Genomic DNA, 23,758 nt, shown 5'->3' on the forward strand with positions numbered 1-23,758 from the left:
GCCAGCGTTGTATTTACCGCTCTAGGCAAACAAGGCATTTGCCTAGAGCGGCCATTTTTAGTGGAGCGGCACCGCTCCCCATAAGAAGGGACCTGGTGAACAGTGGCGGACTGAACCATGCAGGGCCACCATCTAAGGGGTACCCTTGGTTCTCCTTTAGGTGGCCCAGACAGCAGGAAGATCGGTGTGGTGAGGGAGGGCAGTTGCAGAACGATGCCCTGTGTATCTGTCCCTCCAGCAGCTGAAAGCTGGTTTCTCCCCCTCCCGCCGGCTTTGTGCTGCTGGAGGGTGAGACAGACCTGGCTGGATCAAGGGGGTGTCCTGATGTTGCTGAGTGCCCGCTGAGCTCCTTCCCCCGCCTGCACTCAGAGCTGGGACCAGGGGAAAGCCTGGAGCAGGGAGAGGAAAGAAGTGAGAGAGAAGGAAGAGAGAGAGGGGGGGGGGGGGGGAGAGGTCAACCGGCCACAGCTCGAGGAATTCTGCTTAAACCAGTTGGAAGAATTTGGCTATTACAGTGGAGGTCTGAAGGCCACTCTTACATGTAGCTAAAAAGATCATTAGTGGCTTACTTCTGGCTTTGCAGAGTGGTGTTGGTCTTGGAACTATGCAAATACCCTCAAATGGGAGGTCAATCAGCCGCAGCTCAAGGATCCCTGTGAAAACCAATTAGTTTCAGTCCAAGGCGAAAAAATTCCCCTTACACTGGTGGTCATTAGGAAGGCTGCAACCCTTACAGAGTTGGCCCAGGAACTTTGTATAAATACTGGCTGAAAAAGGACAAAAGTCCACTATAAAATGGGAGATCGATTAGCCACAACCCAAGGAACCCATAAAAATATCTTGAGGAACCCCAGGGTTCCACTGAACCTTGGTTGAGAATGGCTGATCTAGATCAACCCTAGGGATCCACCCTACCATTTACCTATTTTTTGTGAGAACATCAATAATGCATGATACATGAACCCCAAAATGGCCGCTCTACAGCATAGAACATAGTTACAAAACTTACAAAAAAAAAGAGAACAAAAACAGAATCACATTACTTAAAAACAAACTAGTTGGTTTCTCTATGTGCCGCGAGAACTTGAATACTGTGCTGTGTGCCTTTGGAAATTGAAGCAAAAAAGTTTGATGAATGCAAAGAGGCCAGCTTGTCGATAAAGCATTGGTTTAGAGCATGTTTCTTTTAATTAGCTTTTTTTTTTGCAGCAGGCCTGACTAGGCTTGCTTGTTTTGTGTTACGTACCAGCACGCGCAAGCCCTCTTTTCTGCTCGCTGCAGACCTACTTCCTCTGATCGGCACCTAATTCCTGTGGCCTTTGTGTCTGAGAAATGGTTTGAAATCTCCTGCTGACTGGCTGAAGTCTGTTTTTCTTCCTTGAGGGCAGGGCAGACGCCATGTTTCAGTTTACTGGTACGTACTGCTTTTTTTTTTTTTTTTCAGAACGTTTTTACCAAAAAATAAATAAAAATTGCACCACGCAGCCTTTGACTGTTTTTGTAAAAGAATTGAAGTCCATGATGTGAAGTAGCCATTTGTGAACTGAACCAATCTCACATAGTCCACCTTGTTTTTTTCTTGGTCGGTGATGCGGCTCGTTCCTAATCGATCGATACGCTGGCTGATGGTTCCTCCTTTAGGGAGACCCTGCTATGTCTACTGCGGGTATAAAGTAGAGGCACCCAGAGGAGCATGTATCCGGAGCCACACCCCAAACCTTTCTTAGTTGAATTCTGCCCAGTTTGGACACTTTTGGGTAGCGTGGTAGCTTGTATCTAAGCTTTGCCTCCCGCACATTCCCATTGGCCGACCAGTAGGATTGGCAGCCTTCATTAGCTGAAAGGAATGTACAGTTTTGGCATTTTGATGAGATTCCGGATTCATCTTCTCTACTGCCATTTATACCTGCAGCATTTTCTACTTCGATATCAGTGTCTCTTTGAGGTGAACCTTTTGCTCAGTTGAAATATTAAGGCGTACAGTTTTCTTCTGAGCCGGCACCGCAAGACACCTGCTGTTACCCTGCTGAAATCCAGAAATCATTTTTTTGTTCTCCTATCTGATTTGGTTTCAAACCGGGTCTGACTTCCTCTGACTTCATGGCTAAGCTCCACCAACGGTCATTCCATTGTCCAATGAAATCGCCTCAGTGGCCAGTAGAGGCGTTCTCACCAGTTGGTAGAACGTAACCATCAGGGCAAGGAAATTCAGACCCTGGTACCACGGTGAAAGGAAATCAGAAAGGGACACAGAAAAGAGTTTCCTGGGTAATAAAAAACACCAGAATGCATCTTGAGGTGCCTGCTTGTAGGCGGAGCTTTAACTTCTAAAACTTTAATATGAAGCTCATGTTCATTTTAAAATGGCAATCTCTTGGTGGATAAGTGACAAACCCTTTTCTTCACCTTTCTTGGAGATCCAAACAAAGTCATAAGTCCGAGTTTTTGATTCAACTCACATCTCACTCTATCATAGACCAAACCAATTTTTTTGATTCCTAATGACCCTGTGTGGTTGTTGTTTTCCAGCAAATCGTCCAAGCTGCAGGTTCGTTCAGGTCACAAGATGGCTACCTCCTTTATGTATAAATGCCAGGTTATGATAATTGTGTACTTTGTGATATATATGGAACTTTTAACCCAAATTTGCCTTTATTTTTCTTATGTGTTTTGGGCTATACTCATTTTCTCAGTTTGCATTATGTAATATTTATATTTGTTACAGTTTTATGATTGTACATTTTTTGTATGTGATGTACAGTGTTGATTTTATACGATATGTTTTATACTTTGTTTGGAAGTCTTACATTGTTTTAAGGAATTCTAGGCTTAAAAAGTAAACATCGGTTTTAAAAAGGATAGCTAAGCATGTCAATTTCCCTTTCCCACCATCACCATACCCAATGATATACCTTTCCTGGAGGACCAAGTCTACTTCCCTTTCCCACCACCACCATACCCAATGATATACCTTTCCTGGAGGACCAGGTCTACTTCTCTTTCCCACCACCACCATACCCAATGATATACCTTTCCTGGAGGACCATGTCTACTTCCCTTTCCCACCACCACCATGCCCAATGATATACCTTTCCTGGAGGACCAGGTCTACTTCCCTTTCCCACCATACCCAATGATATACCTTTCCTGGAGGACCATGTCTACTTCCCTTTCACCACCACCATACCCAATGATATAGCTTTCCTGGAGCACCATGTCTACTTCTCTTTCCCACCACCACCATACCCAATGATATACCTTTCCTGGAGGACCATGTCTACTTCCCTTTCCCACCACCACCATACCCAATGATATAGCTTTCCTGGAGAACCATGTCTACTTCCCTTTCCCACCATGCCCAATTATATACCTTTCTTGGAGGACCATGTCTACTTATCTTTCCCACCACCACCATACCCAATGATATACCTTTCCTGGAGGACCATGTCTACTTACCTTTCCCACCACCACCAAACCCAATGATATACCTTTCCTGGAGGACCATGTCTACTTACCTTTCCCACCACCACCATACCCAATGATATAGCTTTCCTGGAGGACCATGCCTACTTCCCTTTCCCACCACCACCATACCCAATGATATACCTTTCCTGGAGGACCATGTCTACTTCCCTTTCCCAGCATACCCAATGACATACCTTTTCTGGAGGACCATGTCTACTTCCCTTTCCCACCACCACCATACCCAATGATATACCTTTCCTGGAGGACCATGTCTACTTCCCTTTCCCACCATACCGAATGATATAGCTTTCCTGGAGGACCATGTCTACTTCCCTTTCCCACCATCACCATACCCAATGATATACCTTTCCTGGAGGACCATGTCTACTTCCCTTTCCCACCATCACCATACCCAATGATATACCTTTCCTGGAGGACCAGGTCTACTTCCCTTTCCCACCATACCCAATTATATACCTTTCCTGGAGGACCATGTCTACTTCCCTTTCCCACCACCACCATACCCAATGACATACCTTTCCTGGAGGACCATGCCTACTTCCCTTTCCCACCATCACCATACCCAATGATATACCTTCCCTGGAGGACCATGTCTACTTCCCTTTCCCACCATACCCAATGACATACCTTTTCTGGAGGACCATGTCTACTTCCCTTTCCCACCACCACCATACCCAATGATATAGCTTTCCTGGAGGACCATGTCTACTTCCCTTTCCCACCATACTGAATGATATAGCTTACCTGGAGGACCATGTCTACTTCCCTTTCCCACTATCACCATACCCAATGATATACCTTTCCTGGAGGACCAGGTCTACTTCTCTTTCCCACCACCACCATACCCAATGATATACCTTTCCTGGAGGACCATGTCTACTTCCATTTCCCACCACCACCATACCCAATGATATAGCTTTCCTGGAGAACCAGGTCTAATTCCCTTTCCCATCATGCCCAATGATATACCTTTCCTGGAGGACCATGTCTACTTACCTTTCCCACCACCACCATAACCAATGATATACCTTTCCTGGAGGACCATGTCTACTTACCTTTCCCACCACCACCATACCCAATGATATACCTTTCCTGGAGGACCATGTCTACTTCCCTTTCCCACCATGCCCAATGATATACCTTTCCTGGAGGACCATGTCTACTTACCTTTCCCACCAGCACCATACCCAATGATATAGCTTTCCTGGAGGACCATGTCTACTTCCCTTTCCCACCACCACCACACCCAGTGATATACCTTTCCTGAAGGACCATGTTTACTTCCCTTTCCCACCACACCCAGTGATATACCTTTCCTGAAGGACCATGTTTACTTCCCTTTCCCACCACACCCAGTGATATACCTTTCCTGGTGGACCATGTCTACTTCCCTTTCCCACCACTACCATACCCAATGATATAGCTTTCCTGGAAGACCATGTCTACTTCCCTTTCCCACCATACCCAATGATATACCTTTCCTGGAGGACCATGTCTACTTTCCTTTCCCACCATCACCATACCCAATGATATACCTTTCCTGGAGGACCATGTCTACTTCCCGTTCCCACCACCACCATACCCAATGATATGCCTTTCCTTGAGGACCATGTCTACTTCCCTTGCCCACCATCACCATACCCAGTGATATACCTTTCCTGGAGGACCATGTCTACTTCCCTTTCCCACCACCACCATACCCAATGATATAGCTTTCCTGGAAGACCATGTCTACTTCCCTTTCCCACAATACCGAATGTTATACCTTCCTGGAGGACCATGTCTACTTTCCTTTCCCACCACCACCATACCCAATGATATAGCTTTCCTGTAGGACCATGCCTACTTCCATTTCCCACCACCACCATACCCAATGATATACCTTTCCTGGAGGACCATGTCTACTTCCCTTTCCCACCATACCCAATGATATACCTTTCCTGGAGGACCATGTCTACTTTCCTTTCCCACCATCACCATACCCAATGATATACCTTTCCTGGAGGACCATGTCTACTTCCCTTTCCCACCACCACCATACCCAATGATATGCCTTTCCTTGAGGACCATGTCTACTTCCCTTTCCCACCATCACCATACCCAGTGATATACCTTTCCTGGAGGACCATGTCTACTTCCCTTCCCCACCACCACCATAACCAATGATATACCTTTCCTGGAGGACCATGTCTACTTACCTTTCCCACCACCACCATACCCAATGATATTCCTCTGATGGGGGGCACAGTCTCTGATGGGGGTGCTGCTTCTGACGGAGTGCGGTTTCGAAAGAGTGCGAAGCAGTTAAACACAGCAGTTGAACTAAAGCAGGAGAACTCAAGCAGCAGGAAGACACAACAACAAGAAACTCTACTGCATGCTGGACAGACTGCAAGCAAACACCCTGGGAACCATCTCTTACATGCCTGAGTCCCACTCTGTGTACCTTTATATAATACACTCCTCTTCATACTACTATCCCCTGTCCCCAAATCTCATTTCTTTACCCCTCTGCTCCACCCCAAAACTTGCACATCTCCCCCTCATTGCTATCATCTCCCTACTACTGCTCTCATCACCCCCCACAATGCCTCATCTACTCCTCCTTCTCATTTTCCTCTCCTCCATTCCCAAAATCCATTCACTATATCCCTCTGCTCCTCCTAAACATTTGTATATTGTGTCCTCACTGCTTCCTTCGCCCCTCTATGGCACCCACCACCTCCTCCTATTATTCCACTCTCCCACTGACCCGAACACCTCCACTAGGAGTTTTTCACGCTCCTGCACTTCCCGCTCCCATGCCACCTTTCTCACCCTTCTCCTCCTCCTAGCCGCGGGAGACATCTCCCCGAATCCTGGCCCTCCACCACCTCCCTCACCCGCACAACACCCTCCCGCCGCCATGTCCTACCGCAACCTACAATCTGTCCCCCTGCTCCCTAAAATCTCCCCCCCGTTTTCATGTGCACTCCTGAACGCCCGATCGGTGTGCAACAAGCTTACCGCCATCCACGACCTCTTTGTTTCCCGCTCCCTCAACCTCCTGGCGATCACGGAAACTTGGATCCAGCCCACTGACTCTACCTCCCCTGCTGCACTCTCCTATGGAGGGCTCACCTGGACCCACTCACCCAGACCTAACGGTCGTAAAGGTGGTGGGGTTGGTCTGCTCCTGTCACCACAGAGCACCTTCCGAGTCTTCCCAAACCCCCCCTCCCTATCCTTCTCCTCCTTCAAGGCCCACTGCGTCCGACTATTCTCCCCAACCCCCCTGAAGATTGCTGTGATATACCGGCCTCCTGGATCCATACCCCGCTTCCTGGAAGACTTCTCCTCCTGGCTACCCTTCTTCCTCTCCTCTGAGCTACCCACCATCATTCTTGGGGATTTCAACATCCCTGTCAACCTTGACAACCCGGACACAGCCCGTCTCCTCCACCTAACCTCCTCCTTTGCACTTGCACAGTGCATACAATCCACCACCCACTCCGACGGTAATATCCTTGATCTTGTCTTCTCCAACCGCTGCGCTCCCCACAACCTCACTAACACCCCCTTCCCTCTCTCTGACCACAACCTGATCACCTTCTCTATCTCCTCGTCCTCCAACGCCTACCCCTCCAAATGTCACACTACTACCAGCCGTAACCTCCGCAACCTTAACCCTGCCCCCCTCCACTCTGCAGCTGATCAACTCCACGACCGCATCCTCCCCCTGTCCTGCCCCGACTTGGCTATGACTGCCTACAACAACGCGCTGTCAGCAGCCCTTGACTCACTAGCGCCTTTAACCACACGCAACATCAGACTCCGACCGCTCCAGCCCTGGCAGACTGATCACACCAAAACCCTCAAACGACGCAGTCGTGCCCTGGAGCGACTATGGCGCAAAACAAAATCCCAACAAGCTTTCACCTGCTACAAATCTGCCTTCCGCACCTACACCTCCTCCCTCCACGCAGCCAAACAAGCCTACTTCCTGACCCTCATCAAGGCCCTCTCCTCCAATCCTCGCCGACTCTTCTCCACCTTCAACTCTCTACTCTCGCCACCCCCACCTCCACCCAGCACCTCACTCACCGCCCTTGAGATTGCCAATCACTTCAAAAACAAGATTGACACAATTCGCAAGGACATTGCCGCAACTCACACGCCCTCTCAACCCGTCCCCTCTCACACAGCTACCCCCTCATCCCCCCTCCCCCTCGACATTACCCGCAGGGACTTCGTCACTGCTCAAACTCCCTCCGACCCCGTTCCCCCTCACTCAGCTACCCCCTCATCACCCCTCTCCCACGGCCCCACCACTGCTCTGACCTCCACTCCCACCCCACCCTACATTCCTCATACTGAAGCTCCCCCAACACTCCACACCTTTGACCTTACTACCATTGAGGAAGTCTCCAAGATCCTCTCTGATGCCTGCCTCACCACCTGCCCCCTCGACCCTATCCCCTCACAATTCCTACGACCTCCCTCCCCCTCCATCCTACGCTCCCTCACCCACATCTTTAATCTCTCCCTCTCCTCCGGCACTTTCCCCTCCCCACTGAAGCATGCACACATCACCCCCATACTTAAAAAGCCCTCCCTGGACCCCAATGACCCGAACAACCTCAGACCCATCTCCCTGCTCCCACTTACATCTAAACTCCTCGAGCGTCTCGTCTACACTCGCCTATGCTCTCACCTCAACGACAACAACCTCCTCGATCCCCTACAGTCTGGCTTCCGCCCCCTACACTCCACCGAAACCGCCTTACTCAAACTCTCCAACGACCTTCTAACCGCCAAAGCTAATGGCCACTATTCAGTGCTCCTACTCCTTGACCTCTCTGCGGCCTTCGACACAGTTGACCACCCCCTCCTCCTCAAAATACTACACTCCCTCGGCCTCAGAGATTCTGCTCTCTCCTGGCTCTCATCCTACCTGTCACAACGCTCTTTCAGCGTTACCTATAATGCTACCACCTCCCCCTCACTCCCCCTCTCTGTTGGGGTCCCTCAAGGCTCTGTCCTTGGGCCCCTTCTCTTCTCCATCTACACCTCCTCCCTTGGCCAACTCATACACTCTCACGGCTTCAACTACCACCTCTATGCCGACGACACACAAATCTATCTCTCAACCCCCCACCTCACCCCTTCGGTCTCTGCCCAAATCACACACCTACTGAGCGACATATCAGATTGGATGTCGCTCCACTTCCTTAAACTGAATCTCTCCAAAACCGAGCTCCTTGTCTTCCCCCCAGCCCGAACCCCACCCCCCATTGACTTCTACATCACATCCAACAACGCCAATATCAAACCCGCTCTGCAGGCCAGAGTACTTGGTGTCATTCTGGACTCCAACCTATCCTTCCAGCCCCAAGTCCAATCTTTAACAAACTCGTGCAGACTCCACCTCCGCAACATCGCCAAAATCCGCACGTTCCTAACCCCAGAAACTACTAAACAGCTCATCCACTCCCTCATCATATCACGACTCGACTACTGCAACTCCCTCCTCACTGGCCTGCCTCGCCGCTGGCTATCCCCGCTTCAGTCGATCCTGAATACGGCTGCCAGACTCATTCACCTTTCCAACCGCTCCATTTCCGCCACCCCCCTCTGCCAATCCCTCCACTGGCTTCCGATTGCGCAACGGATCAAATTTAAAATCCTAACACTGACGTACAAAGCTGTCCACCATACTGCCCCGAACTACATCACTGACCTAATATCCAAGTACCGCCCAGCACGCACACTCCGCTCCTCACAAGACCTCCTTCTCTCTAGTTCCCTGGTCTCCTCCTCCCATGCCCGCCTCCAGGACTTCTCCAGGGTGTCACCCATCCTCTGGAACTCCCTGCCCCAACCCATCAGATTATCACCTACTCTCCTCTCCTTTAGGCGCACCCTGAAAACCCATCTCTTCAGGGAAGCCTACCTCACCCCCTGCTAACTTGCTGACCTCCTCCACTCTTCCTACCACTCCATCCCCCACAGCTATCTCCTCCTGTACCACTATCCCATCCCTTCTAGATTGTAAGCTCGAAAGAGCAGGGCCCTCGATCCCCTCATGTTTTGCATTGTATTGGTATTGTTCTGTCACATGTTCTGTCCCCCATTGTAATGTACAGCGCTGAGTGAACTGTTGGCGCTTTATAAATACTGTATAATAATAATAATAATAATATACCTTTCCTGGAGGACCAGGTCTACTTCCCTTTCCCACCATGCCCAATGATATACCTTTCCTGGAGGACCATGTCTACTTACCTTTCCCACCAGCACCATACACAATGATATAGCTTTCCTGGAAGACCATGTCTACTTCCCTTTCCCACCATACCCAATGATATACCTTTCCTGGAGGACCATGTCTACTTTCCTTTCCTACCATCACCATACCCAATGATGTACCTTTCCTGGAGGACCATGTCTACTTCCCTTTCCCACCACCACCATACCCAATGATATGCCTTTCCTTGAGGACCATGTCTACTTCCCTTGCCCACCATCACCATATCCAGTGATATACCTTTCCTGGAGGACCATGTCTACTTCCCTTCCCCACCACCACCATAACCAATGATATACCTTTCCTGGAGGACCATGTCTACTTCCCTTTCCCACCACCACCATACCCAATGATATAGCTTTCCTGGAAGACCATGTCTACTTCCCTTTCCCACAATACCGAATGTTATACCTTCCTGGAGGACCATGTCTGCTTCCCTTTCCCACCACCACCATACCCAATGATATGCCTTTCCTTGAGGACCATGTCTACTTCCCTTTCCCACCATCACCATAACCAGTGATATACCTTTCCTGGAGGACCATGTCTACTTCCCTTCCCCACCACCACCATAACCAATGATATACCTTTCCTGGAGGACCATGTCTACTTCCCTTTCCCACCACCACCATACCCAATGATAGAGCTTTCCTGGAGGACCATGCCTTCTTCCCTTTCCCATCACCACCATACCCAATGATATAGCTTTCCTGTAGGACCATGCCTACTTCCCTTTCCCACCACCACCATACCCAATGATATACCTTTCCTGGAGGACCATGTCTACTCCCCTTTCCCACCATACCCAATGATATACCTATTCTGGAGGACCATGTCTACTTTCCTTTCCCACCACCACCATACCCAATGATATACCTTTCCTGGAGGACCATGCCTACTTCCCTTTCCCACTACCACCATACCGAATGATATACCTTCCATGGAAGGCCAGGTCTACTTTCTTTTCCCACCACTAGCATACCCAATGATATACCTTTCCTGGAGGGCCAGGTCTACTTCCCTTTCGCACTACCAACTTACCTAATTATATACATTTCATGGAGGACTATGTCTACATCTCTTTTTTCCCCATACCCAATGATATACCTTTCCTGGAGGACCATGTCTACTTCCCTTCCCCACCACCACCATACCCAATGATATAACTTTCCTGGAGGGCCAGGTCTACTTCCCTTTCCCACCACCACCATACCCAATGATAGAGCTTTCCTGGAGGACCATGCCTTCTTCCCTTTCCCATCACCACCATACCCAATGATATAGCTTTCCTGTAGGACCATGCCTACTTCCCTTTCCCACCACCACCATACCCAATGATATACCTTTCCTGGAGGACCATGTCTACTCCCCTTTCCCACCATACCCAATGATATACCTATTCTGGAGGACCATGTCTACTTTCCTTTCCCACCACCACCATACCCAATGATATACCTTTCCTGGAGGACCATGCCTACTTCCCTTTCCCACTACCACCATACCGAATGATATACCTTCCATGGAAGGCCAGGTCTACTTTCTTTTCCCACCACTAGCATACCCAATGATATACCTTTCCTGGAGGGCCAGGTCTACTTCCCTTTCGCACTACCAACTTACCTAATTATATACATTTCATGGAGGACTATGTCTACATCTCTTTTTTCCCCATACCCAATGATATACCTTTCCTGGAGGACCATGTCTACTTCCCTTCCCCACCACCACCATACCCAATGATATAACTTTCCTGGAGGGCCAGGTCTACTTCCCTTTCCCACCACTACCATACCCAATGATATACCTTTCCAGGAGGACCATGTTTACTTCCCTTTCCCACCACTACCATCACACTCAATGATATACCTTTCCTAAAGGACCATGCCTACTTCCCTTTCCCATTACCACCACACCCAATGATATACCTTTCTTGGAGGTCCAGGTCTACTTCTCTTTCCCACCACCACCATACCCAATGATATACCGTCCCTGTAGGATCATGTTTAATTCCCTTTCCCACCACCACCACACCTAATGATATACTTTTCCTGGAGGACAATGTCTACTTGCCTTTCCCACCACCACCACCATACCCAATGATATACCTTTACTATAGGGCCAGGTCTGCTTCCTTTTCCCACCAAAACCATTCTCAGTTATATACCTTTCCTGGAAGACCATGCCCACTTCCCTTTCCGACCACCACCATACTCAGTGATATACCTTTCCTGGAGGACCAGGTCTTAGATTTGTGGCAGGTTGATAACTGAGTGTTGGTTTGGTGGATTTTAATTTATAGGGAATTTATTGCAAATCTTGGCAAATTTGCCCGAGCACATCTGGAGAAAATGTCCAGGCAGAGGTTCCGTTAGTGAAAATCACACTTCAAAATAATTAGGAGTGAAACTATAAAGACCAAGCCATACTGTATAGAAGTAGATGAGTTCAGTGTCATGAGAGCTGTAAATGGTAACCAAGCCTAATTTATCTGTATGCATTTGTATACTGTACATAAATTAGGTCAGCTTCTAGAGAGCGTTGTATACTAGTGAAGCCCAATTTATCATCATGCCCTACCTATCACCAGAAGGAAATTGTGAAGACCAATTAACATGTATAGGTAAACTGGGTGAACTCCAAGAAGCCTGATTTGTTTAATGCCTCGCCTCTGCCCAAGATAGAAACCATATGGACCATGGCCAATGTAGGTAAATGAAGTCAACTTCAGGAGAGCTGGGTATACCAAGGGAATCTGATCTGTTTAATGACCCACCTCTACCCAAGAAGAAAATGATAAAGACCAATTTGTATATACAGTAAGCAAAGCTGGGTATACCAAGGAAGACTGATTTGTTAAATGCTTCACCTCTTCCCAAGTGAAACCAAAAGGACCAAGCCCTATGTAAGAAACTGAGGTCAACATCAGAAGAGCTGGATATACCAGGGAAGCCTGATCCGTTTAATGCCCCACCTCTGCCCAAGAGAAACCATATGAACCAAGCCCTATATAAATAAGGGAGGTCAACTTCATAAGAGCTGAGTATTTCAGGGAAGCCTGATCTGTTTAATGCCCTACCTCTTTCCAAGAAAAAAATGATTAAAACCAATCCATATTCTGTATAATTAAATGATGTGAGCTTTGGGAAAGCTGGGTATACCAGGGAAGCCCAATCTGGTTAATGTCCCACCTCTTCCCAAGAGAGAAACCAAAAAGGACCAATCCCTATGTAAGTAAATGAAGTTAACTTCAGGAGAGCTGGATATGATATACCAGGGAAACCTGATCTGTTTCATGTCCCACTTCTACCCAAGAGGAAAATTATAAAGACCAATCCATATATAAGTAAGTGGGGTAAACTTCAAGAGAGATGGGTATACCAGAGAAGCCTGCTTTTTTAATGCCCCACCTCTGCCAAAAAGAGAAACTGTATGGACAAAACCCTATATAAAAATATGAGGTCAACTTCATGATTACTGGGTATTCTAGGAAAGCCTGATCTATTTAATGCCCCACCTCTTCCCAAGAGAGAAACCAAAAGGACCAATCCCTATGTAAGTAAATTAGGTCAACTTCAGGAGAGATGGGTATGCCAGGGAGCCTGATCTGTTTGATGCCCCACCTCTTCTGAAGAGAGAATCCAAAAGGACCAAGCCCTATATAAGTAAATTAGGTCAACTTCAGGAGAAATAGGTATGCCAGGGGAGCCTGATCTGTTTAATGCCCAACCACTGCCAAAGTGAGAAACCATATGGACCAAGCCATAAATAGGTAAATGGGGTCAACCTCGGGTAATTGTGTTAAATGGTAATTATCAGTCAAGCCTGATCCATCTACATACTCTACCTCCCCCTGATCTATCTTCATACTCTACCTCCCCTGATCTATCTTCATACTCTACCTCCCCCTGATCCATCTACATACTCTACCTCCCCCTGATCCATCTACATACTCTACCTCCCCCTGATCTATCTTCATACTCTACCTCCCCTGATCTATCTTCATACTCTACCTCCCCCTGATCCATCTACATACTCTACCTCCCCCTGATCTATCTTCATACTCTACCTCCCCCTGATCTATCTTCATACTCTACCTCCCCTGATCTATCTTCATACTCTACCTCCCCCTGATCCATCTTCATACTCTACCTCCCCCTGATCCATCTTCATACTCTACCTCCCCCTGATCCATCGTCATACTCTACCTCCCCCTGATCTATCGTCATACTCTACCTCCCCCTGATCTATCGTCATACTCTACCTCCCCCTGATCCATCTACATACTCTACCTCCCCCTGATCCATCTACATACTCTACCTCCCCCTGATCCATCTTCATACTCTACCTCCCCCTGATCTATCGTCATACTCTACCTCCCCCTGATCTATCGTCATACTGTACCTCCCCCTGATCTATCGTCATACTCTACCTCCCCCTGATCTATCGTCATACTCTACCTCCCCCTGATCTATCGTCATACTCTACCTCCCCCTGATCTATCGTCATACTCTACCTCCCCCTGATCTATCTACATACTCTACCTCCCCCTGATCTATCTTCATACTCTACCTCCCCCTGATCTATCGTCATACTCTACCTCCCCCTGATCCATCTACATACTCTACCTCCCCCTGATCTATCTTCATACTCTTCCTCCCCCTGATCCACCTACATACTCTACTCCCCCCTGATCTATCTTCATACTCTACCTCCCCCTGATCTATCTTCATACTCTACCTCCCCCTGATTTATCGTCATACTCTACCTCCCCCTGATCTATCTTCATACTCTACCTCCCCCTGATCTATCTTCATACTCTACCTCCCCCTGATCTATCGTCATACTCTACCTCCCCCTGATCCATCTACATACTCTACTCCCCCTGATCTATCTTCATACTCTACCTCCCCCTGATCTATCGTCATACTCTACCTCCCCCTGATCCATCTACATACTCTACTCCCCCTGATCTATCTTCATGCTCTACCTCCCCCTGATCTATCTACATACTCTACCTCCTCCTGATCTATCGTCATACTCTACCTCCCCCTGATCCATCTACATACTCTACCTCCCCCTGATCTATCTTCATACTCTTCCTCCCCCTGATCCATCTACATACTCTACCTCCCCCTGATCCATCTACATACTCTACCTCCCCCTGATCTATCTTCATACTCTTCCTCCCCCTGATCTATCTTCATACTCTACCTCCCCCTGATCTATCGTCATACTCTACTCCCCCCTGATCTATCTTCATACTCTACCTCCCCCTGATCTATCTTCATACTCTACCTCCCCCTGATTTATCGTCATACTCTACCTCCCCCTGATCTATCTTCATACTCTACCTCCCCCTGATCTATCTTCATACTCTACCTCCCCCTGATCTATCTTCATACTCTACCTCCCCCTGATCTATCTTCATACTCTACCTCCCCCTGATCCATCTACATACTCTACTCCCCCTGATCTATCGTCATACTCTACCTCCCCCTGATCTATCTTCATGCCCTACCTCCCCCAAGAGAGAAAGAATAAAAAACCAAGCTACATATACAACAATGGGGCCAACTTTAGGCCTAGTGCTCTAAAGTTCTCGAACTCCATCCATTTAGCATCGTTCTTCATTGTTCTTTTAGTTTTCTAAGTTTATGTTCAACAAATAGCTAAAAAAAAAAAGATCAGGTGATGTTTTCATTCCTACAAAATAAATCCTCTGTAGCTGTATGCATTGTATTTATGTTGCCTCCACATTCCTTGAAGCATCTTACTTATATTATTTCTGCTCGTTGTTACGTTAACTATTTTTGCATCTGACCTCGTTTATGTGGAGGGAAATCTCGTGTACACCGAGGTCAGCTTGTCTGTGTGCCGATTTGTGTATTTTTACGAGGAGTCAGACAAGCATTTATTTGTCGGTTTATGACTGTCTGCATGGCATAATGGGCTGAGCGAGAAGAATGGAGACACGCTTGTTTTGTTTGCTCTTCTTCTCCTTCTGTCAAGGCGCACTTTTTGGTACTTAAGGGTCTGCGAGAAAATTGAGACGAAGTCTGTGAAATGTTACCACCGACACGAACGCCGGCCTTGCAGAAGCAGTCATGGCTGCTCAGTTGGACTCCGGAGGTTCTGGGATTTTATCCAAGTTGGTCATGCACACATTTGGCCATTCCCGAAGGATCCAACTGTTTGGCATCCGGACGAAAGCGTGAATCTCGAAGGGAACAATGGACACGTTCCTATGATTGCCGAATATGCCCATAGATGGGCTTCTCATAGGGCCAATAATTTTTTTTTTGTTTGTTTTATTATCATGCCCATCCACTCTATGGTTGTTGTCAGGTATTACTCGGCTGATTATTATTTTTTTTTTTATAAAATCCTGTTACAGGCATTATTGTTGGTTTAAACTTTTACATTTTGAAAATTAAATTGCAACTCCACAAGAAAATTTTTTTTTTTTTTTTGCTGTGGCAAAGTGGGGGGACATATATATTGACTGCGTTTACTTATTTTTTTTTATTTATATTGACTGCGTTTACTTATTTTCCTATTTGTGTATTTAAATACTTTTTATCATATATATATATATATATATATATATATATATATATACACACAATGCAGGAAATGTGTATTTGCCCCCCTCTGATGCTGAATGTTCGCCCCTCACACAGAAATGATCGGTCTAACAATGGAATGTTCGCCCCTCACACAGAAACGATCGGTCTAACAATGGAATGTTCGGTGTAACACTGAGAGACAGAATACAACAACAAATTCAGCAGAAATGCGTCTAACAAATGATGACTGATCTGCATGTTCATGAGGGAAAGAAGGATTTGATCCCCTATCATTCAGCAGGATTTCTGGCTACCAGGTGTCTCTCATACAGGTAACAAGCTGAGATTAGAAGCAGTCTCTTAAAGGGAGTGCTGCTAATCTCATTGTGTTACCTGTATAAAAGACACCTGTCCACAGGAGCAATCAAACCATCAGATTCCAAACTCTCCACCATGGCAAAGACCAAAGAGCTGTCCAAGGAGGTCAGGGACAAGATGGTAGACCTACACAAGGCTGGACTGGGCTACCAAACTATGGCCAAGCAGCTTGGTGAGAAGGTGACAACAGTTGGTGCAATCATTCACAAATGGAAGAAACACAAAACAAGTGTCAGTCTCCCTAGGTCTGGTGCACCATGCAAGATCTCACCTCGTGGAGTGTCAATGATCATGAGAACAGTGAGGAATCATCCCAGAACTACATGTGAGGATCTTGTCAATGATCTCCAGGCAGCTGGGACCACAGTCACCAAGAAAACAATTGGTAACACACTACGCCGACAAGGACTGAAATCCTGCAGTGCCCGCACGGTCCCTCTGCTCAAGAAAGCCCATGTCCAGGACCGTCTGAAGTCTGCCACTGAACATCTGAATGATGCAGAGGAGGACTGGTGGAAGTGTTGTGGTCAGAGGAGACCAAAGTCCAGCTCTTTGGCATCAACTCAACTTGCCATGTTTGGAGGAGGAGGAATGCTGCCTATGACCCCAAGAACACTATCCCAACTGTGAAACATGGTGGTGGAAACATTTTGCTTTGGGGGGGTTTTCTGCTAAGAGGACAGGACAACTGCACTGCATCAAAGGGACGATGGACGGGGCAATGTACCATCAAACCTTGGGTGAGAACCTTCTTCCCTCAGCCAGGGCATTGAAAATGGATGGTGGATGGGTGTTCCGGCATGACAATGACCCAAAACACACGGCCAAGGCAATAAAGGAGCGGCTCAAGAAGAAGCACATTAAGGTCCTGGAGTGGCCTAGCCAGTCTCCAGACCTTCATCAAATTGCCAAACGTCAGCCACCAAACCTTAAGGACTTGGAGAGGATCTGCCAAGAGGAGTGGGCCAAAATCCCTCCTGAGATGTGTGCAAACCTGGGGGCCAACTCCAGGAAACGTCTGACCTCTGTGATTGCCAACAAGGGATTTGCCACCAAGCACTAAGTCATGTTTTGTGAAGGGGATCAAATCCTTCTTTCCCTCATGAACATGCAGATCCGTCATCATTTGTTAGACGCATTTCTGCTGAATTTTTTGTTGTATTCTGTCTCTCAGTGTTACACCGAACATTCGATTTTCACAAAGCCAAGTATATTTTTGTGCTGCGAAGTAATGTCTATGTAGTTTGTTAATGATAATAAGAAAGGCAACAAAATAGATCCCCTACAGCCAGCAACAATAGGCCTTCCCCATAGAAACAATAGACCCCCCCCAAAAAAAAACAATAGATCCACCACCCAGAAACTGTAGATCCCCAACAACAATAGACCCCCAGCAGCAACAACAGATCTCCAAGCAGCCAGAATCAATAGACCTCTCCCTTAACAGTAGATCTCTCCAAGCAACATTGGACCCCCCAGTAGCATAAGACCCCCCAGCAACAATAGAATTCCCCCCGGCAACCATATACTTTCCCAGCAACAATAGATCCCCAAGGCAACAATAGATCCCTCAGCATCCAGCATCATTAGACCCTCCAGCAACAATAAACCACCAGCAGCAACAATAGATCTCCCAGCATCGATAGACTTCTTTGTTAACAGTAGATCTCTCCCAGAAACATAAGACCCCCCCCAGCAACAATGGACTCCCCCTTGCAACAATAGACTCCCCCCTGCAACAATAGACTTTCCCAGCATCAATAGACCCTCCAGCACACCCCAGCACCCCTTGTCATTGCAGTACATACACCCAGTGCTGAGGGGACCGGAACTGTGTTCCCCCATGTTCCTGCTGAAAAAAGCTCTGTATGTATATGTGTACGTATATATGTGTGTGTGTGTGTATGTGTGTGTGTGTGTATATATATATATATATGTGTGTGTGTGTATATATATGTGTGTGTGTGTGTGTATATATATGTGTGTGTGTGTATATATATATATATATGTGTGTGTGTATATATGTGTGTGTGTATATATATATATATATATATATGTGTGTGTGTGTATATATATGTGTATATATGTGTGTGTGTATATATATGTGTATATATGTGTGTGTGTATATATATGTGTATATATGTGTGTGTGTATATATATATATGTGTGTGTGTGTATATATGTGTGTGTGTGTATATATATGTGTATATATGTGTGTGTGTATATATATGTGTATATATGTGTGTGTGTATATATATGTGTATATACAGTCATGGCCGAAATTGTTGGCACCCTTGATATTTTTCCTGAAAATCAAGTATTTCACACAAAAAAGGTATTGCATTAACACATGTTTTGCTATACACATGTTTATTCCCTTTGTATGTATTGGAACAAATATAAAACAGAGGCAGAAAAGCAAATATGACATAATGTCACACAAAACCCCAAAAATGGGCTGGACAAAAGTATTGGCACCCTTAACTTAATATTTGGTTGCACACCCTTTGGAAAACATAACTGAAATCAGTCGCTTCCTATAACCATCAATAAGCTTCTGACACCTCTCACCCGGAATTTTGGACCACTCTTCCTTTGCAAACAGCTCCAGGTCTCTCTTATTGGAAGGACACCTTTTCCCAACAGCAATTTTAAGATCTCTCCACAGGTGTTCAATGGGATTTAGATCTGGGCTCATTGCTGGCCACTTCAGAACTCTCCAGCGCTTCTTTGCCATCCATTTCTGAGTGCTTTTTGACGTATGTTTGGGGTCATTGTCCTGCTGGAAGACCCAGGATCTTGGACGCAAACCCAGCTTTCTGACACTGGGCCCTACAGTGCGACCCAAAATCCTTTGGTAATCCTCAGATTTCATGATGCCTTGCACACAGTCAAGGCACCCAGTGCCAGAGGCAGCAAAACAACCCCAAAACATCATTGAACCTCCACCATATTTTACCGTAGGTACTGTGTTTTGTTCTTTGTAGGCCTCATTCCGTTTTCGGTAAACAGTAGAATGATGTGCTTTACCGAAAAGCTCTATCTTGGTCTCATCTGTCCACAAGACGTTTTCCCAGAAGGCTTTTGGCTTACTCAAGTACATTTTGGCAAACTGTAGTCTTGCTTTTTTATGTCTCTGTGTCAGCAGTGGGGTCCTCCTGGGTCTCCTGCCATAGCGTTTCATTTCATTTAAATGTCGACGGATAGTTCGCGCTGACACTGATGCTCCCTGAGCCTGCAGGACAGCTTAAATGTCTTTGGAACATGTTTGGGGCTGCTTATCCACCATCCGGACTATTCTGCGTTGCAATCTTTCATCAATTTTCCTCATCCGTCCACGACCAGGGAGATTAGCTACAGTGCCATGGGTTGCAAACTTCTTGATAATGTTGCGCACTGTGGACAAAGGCAAATCTAGTTCTCTGGAGATGGACTTGTAACCTTGAGATTGTTGATATTTTGCCACAATTTTGGTTCTCAGGTCCTCAGACAGTTCTCGTCTCCTCTTTCTGTTGTCCATGCTTAGTGTGGCACAGACAGACACACAATGCAAAGGTTAAGTGAACGTCTCTCCTTTTTATCTGCTTTCAGGTGTGATTTCTATATTGCCCACACCTGTTACTTGCCCCAGGTGAGTTTACAGGAGCATCACATGCTTGTAACATTCTTATTTATCCGCAGTTGTGAAAGGGTGCCAATACTTTTGTCCAGCCCATTTTTGGAGGTTTGTGTGACATTATGTCGAATTTGCTTTCTTTCCTCCCTTTTTTTGTTTTGTCCCAATACACACAAAGGGAATAAACATGTGTATAGCAAAACATGTGTTAATGCAATACGTTTCGTGAGAAATACATGATTTCCTGGAGAAATATCAAGGGTGCCAACAATTTCGGCCATGACTGTATGTGTGTGTGTATATATATATATATATGTGTGTGTGTATATATGTGTGTGTGTATATATATATATATATATATATGTGTGTGTGTGTATATATATGTGTATATATGTGTGTGTGTATATATATGTGTATATATGTGTGTGTGTATATATATGTGTATATATGTGTGTGTGTATATATATATATGTGTGTGTGTGTATATATGTGTGTGTGTGTATATATATATATATATATATATATATATATATGTGTGTGTGTGTGTATATATATGTGTATATATGTGTGTGTGTATATATATATATATATATATATATATATATATATTTTTTTTTATTTTTTTCCCTTGAATTAAAGTCAGATTCATGAAGTCAATCAGTGGCGATTTTCACCTGTAGCCTCCTTTAATTAGGAGAACATTTTAGGCTGGCAGGTCGAGCAGCGGCAATTTCTTTCTAAAATAGGATTTTCATCATTGATTCCCGTATTCAGAGTCAAGGAGGACAATACATTTTTAGCTCTAGTCACGGCTGATTTATACTTCAGCTGGCTGAATGTAAAGTGAACAGAAGAAAATGACCTTTGAAGTGTCTTACTGCAGTCTCTGCCTAGGACTTGAGCCTTTTTATAGGGACTGGGCGAGTGCGTCTCTTGAAAGAGAACCTAAATTTAGCCTGAATCTCAGATGTTGCAGTGCTCCGTGCGGTCTCCGAGAAGACAATATGACCCACATTGTTGGAGACGAGCAATTATATCTGTGTGTGTAAAGAAATAAAAACGAAAAGGTGACTTAATTTCATATCCATATATACACTGCTCAAAAAAAATGAAAGGAAGACTCTGAAAACCCATCAGATCTCAATGGGGAGGAATCTCCTGCTGGATCTCTATACTGACATGGACGGGGGATGGGTGAGGAACGTAAGGACGCCCCATCGTTTGATGGAAATGAAAATGATCGACCTACAGAGGACTGAATTCAAAGACACCCCCAAAATCAAAGTGAAGAAATGATGCAGCAGGCGAGTCCATGTTGGTGAAATGTCATTGCAGCAACTCAGAATGGTCCTCAGTAGTTTGTATGTCCCCCACGTGCTTGTATGCATGCCTGACAATGTCGGGGGAGGGTCCTAATGAGACCACGGATGGTGTCCTGGGGGATTTCCTCCCAGATCTGGACCAGGGCATCACTGAGTTCCTGGACAGTCTGAGGTGCAACCTGGTGGCATCGGATGGACCGAAACATGACATCCCAGAGGTGTTCTATTGGATTTAGGTCAGGTGAGCATGGGGGCCATTCAATGGTATCAATTCCTTCATCCTCCAGGAACGACCTGCATACTCTCCCCACATGAGGCCAGGCATTGTCCTGCATCAGGAGGAACCCAGGACCCCCTGCATCAGGAGGAACCCAGGACCCACTGCACCAGCGTAGGGTCTGACAATGGGTCCAAGGATTTCATCCCAATACCTAACAGCAGTCAGGGTGCCATTGTCTAGCCTGTAGAGGTCTGTGTGTCCCTCCATGGATATGCCTCCCCAAACCATCACTGACCCACCACTAAATCGGTCCTGCTGAACGATGTTACAGGCAGCAGAACGTTCTCCGCGGCTCATCCAGACCCTTTCACGTCTGTCACATGTGCTCAGGGTGAACCTGCTCTCATCTGTGAAAAGTACAGGGTGCCAGTGGTGGACCTGCCAATTCTGGGGTTCAATGGCAAATGCCAATCCAGTTCTATGGTGCCGGGCAGTGAGCACAGGGCCCACTAGAGGACATCATGAAGTCTGTTTCTGATTGTTTGGTCAGAGACATTCACACCAGTGGCCTGCTGGAGGTCATTTTGTAGGGCTCTGGCAGGGTTCATCCTGTCCTTCCTTGCACAAAGGAGCAAATACTGGTCTTGCTGATGAGTTAAGGACCTTCTACGGCCCTCTCTAGCTCTCCTAGAGGAACTACCTGTCTCCTCAAATCTCCTCCATGCTCTTGTCTCCTAGAATCTCCTCCATGCTCTTGTCTCCTGGAACCTCCTCCATGCTCTTGTCTCCTGGAATCTCCTCCATGCTTTTCTCTCCTGGAATCTCCTCCATGCTCTTGTCTCCTGGAATCTCCTCAATGCTCCTGTCTCCTGGAATCTCCTCAATGCTCTTGTCTCCTGGAATCTCCTCCATGCTCTTGAGACTGTGCTGGGAGACACAGCAAACCTTCTGGCAATGGCACGTATCGATGTGCCATCCTGGAGGAGTTGGATTGCCTGTGCAACCTCTGTAGGGTCCAGGTATGGCCTCATGCTGCCAGAAGTGACACTGATCCGAGCCAAATGCAAAACGAGTGAAAAACAGAAAAGATGAGTAGGGAAAAAATGTCAGTGGCCTCCAACTGTAAAACCATTCCTGTTTTGGGGGTCTTCTCATTGTTGCCCATCTAGTGCGCCTGTTGCTCATTACATGACCACCAAAGCAGCTGAAACTGATGAACAATCCCCTCTGCGACTTACCTGACCAGATCCATATCCTGGGAGGTTCATCGACTTGATGCCAGACTCGGATTACAAAGTCTTCCTTTCATTTTATTGAGCAGTATATATATACAGTCAGGTCCATAAATATTGGGACATCAACACAATTCTAACATTTTTGGCTCTATACACCACCACAATGGATTTGAAATGAAACGAACAAGATGTGCTTTAACTGCAGACTGTCTGCTTTAATTTGAGGATATTTATATCCAAATCAGGTGAACGCTGTAGGAATTACAACAGTTTGCATATGTGCCTCCCACTTGTTAAGGGACCAAAAGTAATGGTACAATTGGCTTCTCAGCTGTTCCATGGCCAGGTGTGTGTTATTCCCTCATTATCCCAATTACAATGAGCAGATAAAAGGTCCAGAGTTCATTTCAAGTGTGCTATTTGCATTTGGAATCTGTTGCTGTCAACTCTCAAGATGAGATCCAAAGAGCTGTCACTATAAGTGAAGCCATCATTAGGCTGAAAAAACAAAACAAACCCATCAGAGAGATAGCAAAAACATTAGGCGTGGCCAAAACAATTGTTTGGACCATTCTTAAAAAGAAGGAACGCACCGGTGAGCTCAGCAACACCAAAAGACCCGGAAGACCATGGAAAACAACTGTGGTGG

At 46.4% G+C, this 23,758-nt stretch overlaps 1 long non-coding RNA gene across 1 annotated transcript in view; it reads left to right on the plus strand.

Moving 5' to 3' along the window:
- The first annotated feature begins 979 nt into the window (after positions 1–979).
- LOC149433130 (uncharacterized) overlaps positions 980–23,758 on the plus strand; it is a 52,173-nt gene continuing 29,394 nt past the window's right edge. Inside the window, exon 1 of the long non-coding RNA XR_016308870.1 lies at positions 980–1,414. This is a non-coding gene — a long non-coding RNA (uncharacterized LOC149433130). The remainder of the gene's footprint in view (positions 1,415–23,758) is intronic.

The sequence above is a fragment of the Staurois parvus genome, unplaced genomic scaffold (assembly GCF_062004578.1).
Source record: "Staurois parvus isolate SC_StPar_1 unplaced genomic scaffold, SC_StPar_1.0 ptg001971l, whole genome shotgun sequence".
NCBI lineage: Eukaryota > Metazoa > Chordata > Amphibia > Anura > Ranidae > Staurois > Staurois parvus.